The 7,939-nt window shown below is 43.3% G+C and overlaps 1 protein-coding gene across 1 annotated transcript in view; it reads right to left on the minus strand.

Annotated features, from left to right (window-relative positions):
* The window catches only part of LOC112231438 (serine/threonine-protein kinase TAO1), a 47,846-nt gene extending 40,802 nt beyond the window's left edge, over positions 1–7,044 (minus strand). Inside the window, 1 exon segment of the mRNA XM_024398189.2 lies at positions 6,499–7,044. The gene's annotated coding sequence lies outside the window, so the exon portion shown is untranslated.
* Between the last annotated feature and the right edge of the window lie 895 nt (positions 7,045–7,939).

Raw genomic sequence — 7,939 nt, forward strand, 5'->3', positions numbered from 1 at the left:
ATCACTAAGGTCATGCGCACCACTTTCAATGACAGAGGCAATGCTTACAGTTCTAACCCCAGTTACTGCTAGTGGAATGAGCACCGTGCTCATCAATCCCTGCTAAAGGGGGTTGAAACGGGAAATGTTCAACATTAAGACAAGTTCACTGAAAGTAACTAATCAGGTCAATCTAAATGTATAATAACACTTCTTGAATTGATCAAATGAAGTTGGATCCAAGCAACAACAAAAATAATGATGCTGTACCTAATATATTAGTGCTTGTAAAACACTAAAATGGTAGGTATATCATACTTATTTTTTTTTTTTAATGCTCATGTTGGAAATTCAAAAAGCTCATAGTAAATAGTTGCCTCAGTTTTCTAAGTAGAACAATAGGTTTTACAGTGTGTACAGCATGAACCCAGAGAGTAAAAAGACAACTGACCAATCAACATACTATGATTCACACCCCGTGAACAGAGAAAGTAGGCCTAGAGAGCAAACGCTGTCAACCAATCAACACAGCAGTTCTGGCCTGAATCAGTGCATAAAACACAGTCCATGGACACAGTCACAGTAGAGACAAACGTACGAGGATTTAGCCCTTCTCTCACACACACACACACACACACACACACACACACACACACACACACAAGCTCCTCTGTCATTAGGATAAAGCCAGTGTTTAGCATAACTCTCACTATGCTACCACATCACTAGTCAAATCAAAGTTTATTGGTCGTACACAGCAACGTTAAATAGGGTGCAATGAAATGCTTGTTTCTTTTTTTTATTTTTATTCCCCAATTTCGTGGAATCCAAATTGGTAGTTACAGTCTTGTCTCATCGTTGCAACTCCCCTACGGACTCTGGAGAGGCGAAGGTCGAGAGCCGCTCATCCTCCGAAACACAACCCAACCAAGCCGCACTGCTTCTTGACACACTGCCCACTTAACCCGGAAGCCAGACGCACCAATGTGTCGGAGGAAACACCGTACAACTGGTCGACCGTGTCAGCGAGCATGTGCCCAGCCCGCCACAGGAGTCGCTAGAGCGCGATGGGACATCCCGGGACGGCCTAACCCTCCCCTAACCCGGACAACGCTGGGCCAATGGTGCGTCGCGTCATGGGTCTCCCGGTCGTGGCCGGCTGCGACACAGCCCAGTATCAAACCAGGATATGTAGTAACGCAGCTTGCACTGCATTCCTTAGACCGCTGCGCCACTCGGGAGACCTCTGAAATGCGTATGTTACTAGCTCCAAACAATCCAGTCAAATGTCAAAAAGTACACAAATGATCAAAATGTTTAAATAAAAACAAAAGAAATTGTGAAATGGCTGAACGAATTTGGTAACGGATTTGAAATTTCAGCTCAGATTTACTCACAAGGCAATGGCATACAAATTAAAATCAAACTTTATTTGCAACATTCGCCAAATACAACAAGTGTAGACTTGACAGTGAAATGCTTACTTACAAGCCCTTAACCAACAGTGCAGTACAAAAAAATATTTACCAAGTAGGCTAAAATAAAAAGTCATAATAAAAAGTATCACAATAAGAATAACGAGGCTATATACTCGGTACCGAGTCAGTGTGCAGGGGTACAGGCTAGTTGAGGTAATCTGTACATGTAGGTGGGGTTCACAGTGCGGACAGAACCGAGGTCCCAGTATCAAACGGTTCGCTACATGTACCAATACAGCCGTATCAATGATTCATTTAACTGAACAGGGTGGAAAAACATCACCAAATTCACATTACATACTACATATCAGACACTGATACTATTTACTGAGAAGTGATACTGTATTCTGGTTGTTGGGGTGGGATTGGCATGGGGCCGTGGTTGGCTTTTTACCATTCCTTTGGATTCCTCACATCTAACTCACTGTCAGAATAAAGTTTGGTTGAAATGTATTTATTATTTAACTAGGCAGAGTCAGTTAAGAAAAAAATAATCTTATTTACAATGACACCCTGGCCAAACCCTAACGACGCTGGGACAATTGTGCATCACGGCCGGTTGTGAAACAGCCTGGAAACGAACCAGGGTCTGGTTGTGACGCCTCTAGCACTGAGATGCAGTGCCTTAGACCGCAGCACCACTCGTGAGCCAAAATCAGTTGTTAGGTACTATATTTATTGAATATTATATGAACACAAATCATTTAAAAATGGCCAATTTGGATGCAATCAATTAGCATTATTTCTCAGAGATCAAACTATTTAGGTCAACAAAATACATTTTGAAGGAATGCTAATCTTATCTGTTTCTAACCACAAACTATTTCAGAACAATCTGAGTTGGTGGTTGTTGAAAATGTACCCAGGGTCACTGTATGTGTCCTGGGGTGGACTGGCTGGCTGAGAGGTTTTTTTTCTAGATAGCTGAGAGGGTGTTTCTGAGCATGCCAGTGTTTTACTGGGACAGAGGCTGCTGCTACGGTGGGTTGTCAGGTGGCGGCTGGTATAGAGCGGGTTGGGGGAGGTCAGGATAGCAACACTGATCCTGTGGACTGTACTGTGTGGCGGGCCGAGAGAACAGGCTTTACATTACTCCCTCTCTGATTGCTTTTTCCAGGGAGATGCAGAAATCCTAAAGACTACAGTACTGTCAGTGTAGTGACCAGTAGTGTAGTGGCAACAGTGACCAGGCCTGAAGCTGTTATAACACATAGTAGAACACAAACATTAACAGGCTGTTACGCTAGCTACCCAGGTAGCTCAACTGAGACGCTAGCTACCCAGGTAGCTCAACTGAGACGCTAGCTACCCAGGTAGCTCAACTGAGACGCCAGCTACCCACGTAGCTCAACTGAGATGCCACCTACCCACGTAGCTCAACTGAGACGCTACCTACCCACGTAGCTCAACTGAGACGCTACCTACCCACGTAGCTCAACTGAGACGCTACCTACCCACGTAGCTCAACTGAGACGCTACCTACCCACGTAGCTCAACTGAGACGCTACCTACCCACGTAGCTCAACTGAGACGCTACCTACCCACGTAGCTCAACTGAGACGCTACCTACCCATGTAGCTCAACTAAGACACTACCTACCCACGAAGCTCAACTAAGAGCAGTTAAAGTCAGAAGTTAAAATACACTTAGGTTGGAGTCATTAAAAATAGTTTTTCAACCACTCCACAAAATTCTTGTTAACAAACTATAGTTTTGGCAAGTCGTTTAGGACATCTACTTCGTGCATGACACAAGTCATTTTTACAATAATTGTTTACAGACAGGTTAGTTCACTTTTATTCACTATATCACAATTCCAGTAGGTCAGAAGTTACATACACTAAGTTGACTGTACCTTTAAACCGATTGGAAAATTCCAGAAAATGACATCATGGCTTTAGAAGCTTCTGATAGGCTAATTGACATCGTTTGAGTCAATTGGAGGTGTACACGTGGATGCATTTCAAGGCCAATTTCAAACGCAGTGCTTCTTTGCTTGACATCATGGGAAAATCAAAAGAAATCAGCCAAAAAAGTCTGGTTCATCCTTGGGAGCAATTTCCAAACACCTGAAGGTACCACATTCATCTGTACAAACAATAGTATGCAAGCACAAACACCATGGGACCACGCAGCCGTCATACCGCTCAGGAAGGAGACGCGTTCTGTCTCCTAGAGATGAACGTACTTTGGTTTGAAAAGTGAAAATCAATCCCAGAACAGCAGCAAAGGACCTTGTGAAGATACTAGAGGAAACAGGTACAAAAGTATCTATATCCACAGTAAAACAAGTCCTATATCGACATAACCTGAAAGGCCGCTCAGCAAGGCCGAAGCCACTGCTCCAAAACCACCATAAAAAAGCCAGACTATGGTTTGCAACTGCACATGGGGACACATTGTGCTTTTTTGAGAAATATTCTCTGGCCTGATGAAACACAAATAGAACCGTTTGGCCATAATGACCATCGTTATATTTGGAGGAAAAAGGGGGAGGGCTTGCAAGCCAAAGGACAACATCCTAACCGTGAAGCACGAGGGTGGCAGCATCATGTTGTGGGGGTGCTTTGCTGCAGGAGGGACTGGTGCACTTCACAAAATAGACGGCATCATGAGGCAGGAAAATTATGTGGATAAATTGAAGCAACATCTCAAGACAGCAGTCAGGAAGTTAAAGCTTGGTCGCAAATGGGTCTTCCAGATGGACAATGACCCCACGCATACTTCCAAAGCTGTTGCAAAATGGCTTAAGGCCAACGTCGTCAAGGTATTGGAGTGGCCATCACAAAGCCCTGACCTCAATCCCATAGAAAATGTGTGGGCAGAACTGAAAAAGCATGTGCGATCAAGGAGGCCTACAAACCTGACTCATTTAAACCAGCTCTGTCAGGAGGAATGGGCCAAAATTCACCCAACTTATTGTGGGAAGCTTGTGGAAGGCTACCCAAAACGTTTGACCCAAGTTAAACCATTTAAAGGCAATGCTACAAAATACTAATTGAGTGTATGTAAACTTCTGACCCACTGGGAATGTGATGAAAGAAATAAGATCTGAAATAAATCACTCTACTATTATTCTGACATTTCACATTCTTAAAAAGTGGTGATCCTAACTGACCTAAGACAGGGTCTTTTTACTAGGATTAAATGTCAGGAATTGTGAAAAACTGAGTTTAAATGTATTTGGCTAAGGTGTATGTAAACTTCCGTCTTCAACTGTTGCTAAACTATGACGCTACTTACCCTTGTAGCTAAACTCCATCAAGAGCATCCTGACTGGTTGCATCCCCGCCTGGTATGGCAACTGCTTGGCCTCTGACCGCAAGGCACTACAGAGGGTAGTGCATACGGCCCGGTAAATCACTGGAGCCAAGCTTTCTGCCATCCAGGACCTCTATACCAGGCGATGTCAGAGGAAAGTTCTAAAAACTGTCGAAGACTCCAGCCACCCTAGTCGTAGACTGTTCTCTCTGCTACCACACAGCAAGCAGTATTGGAGCGCCAAGTCTAGGTCCAAAAGGCTTCTCAACAGCTTCTACACCCAAGCCTGAACAGCTAATCAAATGGCTACCCAGACTATGTGTATTGCCCCCCTCCCTCCCCCTTTTACACTGCTGCTACTCTCTGTTTATTATCTATGAATAGTTACTTTAATAACTCTACCTACATGTACATATTACCTCAATTACCTCGACTAACCGGTGCCCCTGCATTGTTGGTATTGTTGGCATTGTTAAAACTGCATTGTTGGTTAAGGGCTTGTAAGTAAGCATTTCACTGTTGTATTCGGCGCATGTGACAAATACAGTTTTATTTAAACTCTCACTGGTCGAGTGATGGACGAAACTTCAAATCATTGAGTGCAGATGTGAGGACAGTCTGTGGATAGCTACCTTATATCTCTGGTTGTGATATAGCCTACTGTACATTCAAACTCCTAGAAAGCCAAGTGTTTGAAAGCAATGTTGTTAAATCAATGCAAAAGGTGTGCATTGTTAACAGGGGAAAAAGTGTTCTTGCTTTGTCATTCCCAACACCTCCAACCTTAATGTGTAGGACGGGTGTGATGGGGAGTTGTTGCCAACTTACATTTAGGATGTCATTGTCTAACAAATACCATTGTCTAACAAAATCAATCGTTATTTAGAGCTGTTTTCCATTAAATACAGTTTGTCACCATCTGGAGTGTGCAATGCTGGCGAACAGGCATAGATAGTCAAGGCCGAGAAAGAATGTAACGCAATGTCAACACAGAAATTAGGAATGTGACTCCGCGTCACTGCCCACAAACAAGCCAGCAACCGCCAGGAATTGAATGCAGGCGTACCAAGAAAGACAATACCCGAAACGACAATAGATTAGTCAAATTGCTTGTTTGCTGACTGTAAACATTAAACCTAGCAACACTTAGGACATTACTAGTGCTATATTCAGTTCACAGTTTAGACTGGAGTGGTTGACATTTGGTCGTGAAGCTACTGCTGTGTTTCTGATCGCCTCAGCCATGATTTACAGTGAGGAAAAAACACACCAGGGAGTGTCACATCAAAACTACCTGTCTACATTCGGAGAGGATTCGCTAGTTAGCCATCTGGCTAGTAAAACAGCAGACGTTAGTTGTTACAAAGCCAGCATTTATCGCTGGACGAACGTTAACTAGCCTAGCCACGTCCTTCCCAGCATTTGACAATCTGTCTTGTCAGTTAGCTGCCATTGAATTGTTTACAAGTTTAAAAAGGAGACCTTCGCTTCATAAGCTTATCAACGGTTAGCCATGTAGCTAGTTAGCCATGTAGCTAGTTATCATTCCCCAATTCACAAACGTTACAGCAAAACATTCCTCTCTGACTAAAGTTAGCTCGTTGGATGTCATCGAGCTAACACTAACCATCCACGTCGTAAACTAACTACAGTATTTAATGATGTTGTCTAACCAGCTGATCAAGTTGGCTACCGAAGAAGCCTAGCTAGACGGCAAGTTATCCAGATAAACACATTTCTCACCAGCAGAAGTTGGCTTGAATGCACACTGGACACTTACCTGTCAGAGGCCAGGTTCAGGTAGAATAACAGGAAGCAAATGTCCAACAAGGCAAGGAAGGGCGCAACAAACTGTCTGGAGGTGGAGCACAGATTGGAGTTTTGTTAGCTAGCCTTTTCCAGGTTGGTACGATGCCGACTCGTTGTGTTTGGTCAACCCGAAAAACAAGTGTAATGTGTGTACAACGTAAGGCCAGTCGAGGCCCTGAAAATAACTACCAATAGCTGGGTTTAATAAACCAGTCAGCCAACGAAGTTCTCCACTCCTCCCAATCAGTTTCCAAAGATGGCGGCGGCGAGAATTCACCTCCTCCTTACTAACGTGACAATCATTGGGCAAAATATCTACAAACATCGACAACTGTTAAAACTGAAAAGCACCTAGTTCTGACTAAAACGATTAGTGTGCCGCACTTGGGTGGCCTTGTCGCTGTTTACCCCCGGGTGGGTGCTGAAGTTACTGTCCCCTCCTCTCCGTGCTAGCTATCCTCCTGCGAAACATCCAGCCAAGATCCGCAATCTGAATCCTCCCTGAATCCTCCCTGATGCCAAGTTGGCGGGGCGTGACAACACAAGAGGGAATTCGTAGTTGGTTATGAGTAAAAGCACACAAGTTGGTGGTGGTTGACAGTCAGGGTAGATTCACAATCATGTTCCGAATACCTATCAAATAATATTATGATTCATTTTATATTCTCAAATGTTCAAGTCTAGTTCAACATTCAAAGTAAACACACACACACAATCCTCTTCATTGCCTGAAAACCCGGTGTAGGATTGCATTGAATTCTACGTCAGGCTAGAAAATTGCTTTTGAATCAGGAACATTTCCTCTCATGACCTCAACGAGCCAGAATGTTGAATAAAATTACATTTTAAAGTACTTTACCGGTTGTCTGTCAGGTCCTTTTTGGTGATAGGAATGTGAGACAATATATCTACAGGAAAGTATAATTACATAACCTGTTCAAAGTGCTGATAGTACTTTCATATTGCCTTCATCTGGTGTATAAAAACACAAGCACCAGACACACGCATACTTGCCGAGCTCGTGCACGTGTTTACACGGTTCTGCACATGCTTCAGGTCATAGAAATCTGAGTGTATCACCAGAGCTTTGAAAACTTGATGTAATTATACTTTCCTGTAGATATATTGTCTCACATTCCTACCGCCAAAAAGTACCAAGTGCACGGACAACCAGTACGTTAAAATAACATTTTATTTAGCATTCTGTCTCGAAGAGGTCATGAGAGGAATCTTTCCTAACTTCAAACGCTCCTTTCTGCCTGAGATAGAATTCAACTCAATTCAAAGTTTGGTTTCCTGGCAATTCTGTTCATAGCTATATGCTTTATTGCATGTGTGTGTGTGTGTGTGTGTGTGTCCTGAGTCTTGCTGAGCTCCTTAGCCGATTATGATCTAAGTCTTTGCCACAAATA

Source organism: Oncorhynchus tshawytscha, linkage group LG33 (genome assembly GCF_018296145.1).
Source record: "Oncorhynchus tshawytscha isolate Ot180627B linkage group LG33, Otsh_v2.0, whole genome shotgun sequence".
Lineage (NCBI taxonomy): Eukaryota > Metazoa > Chordata > Actinopteri > Salmoniformes > Salmonidae > Oncorhynchus > Oncorhynchus tshawytscha.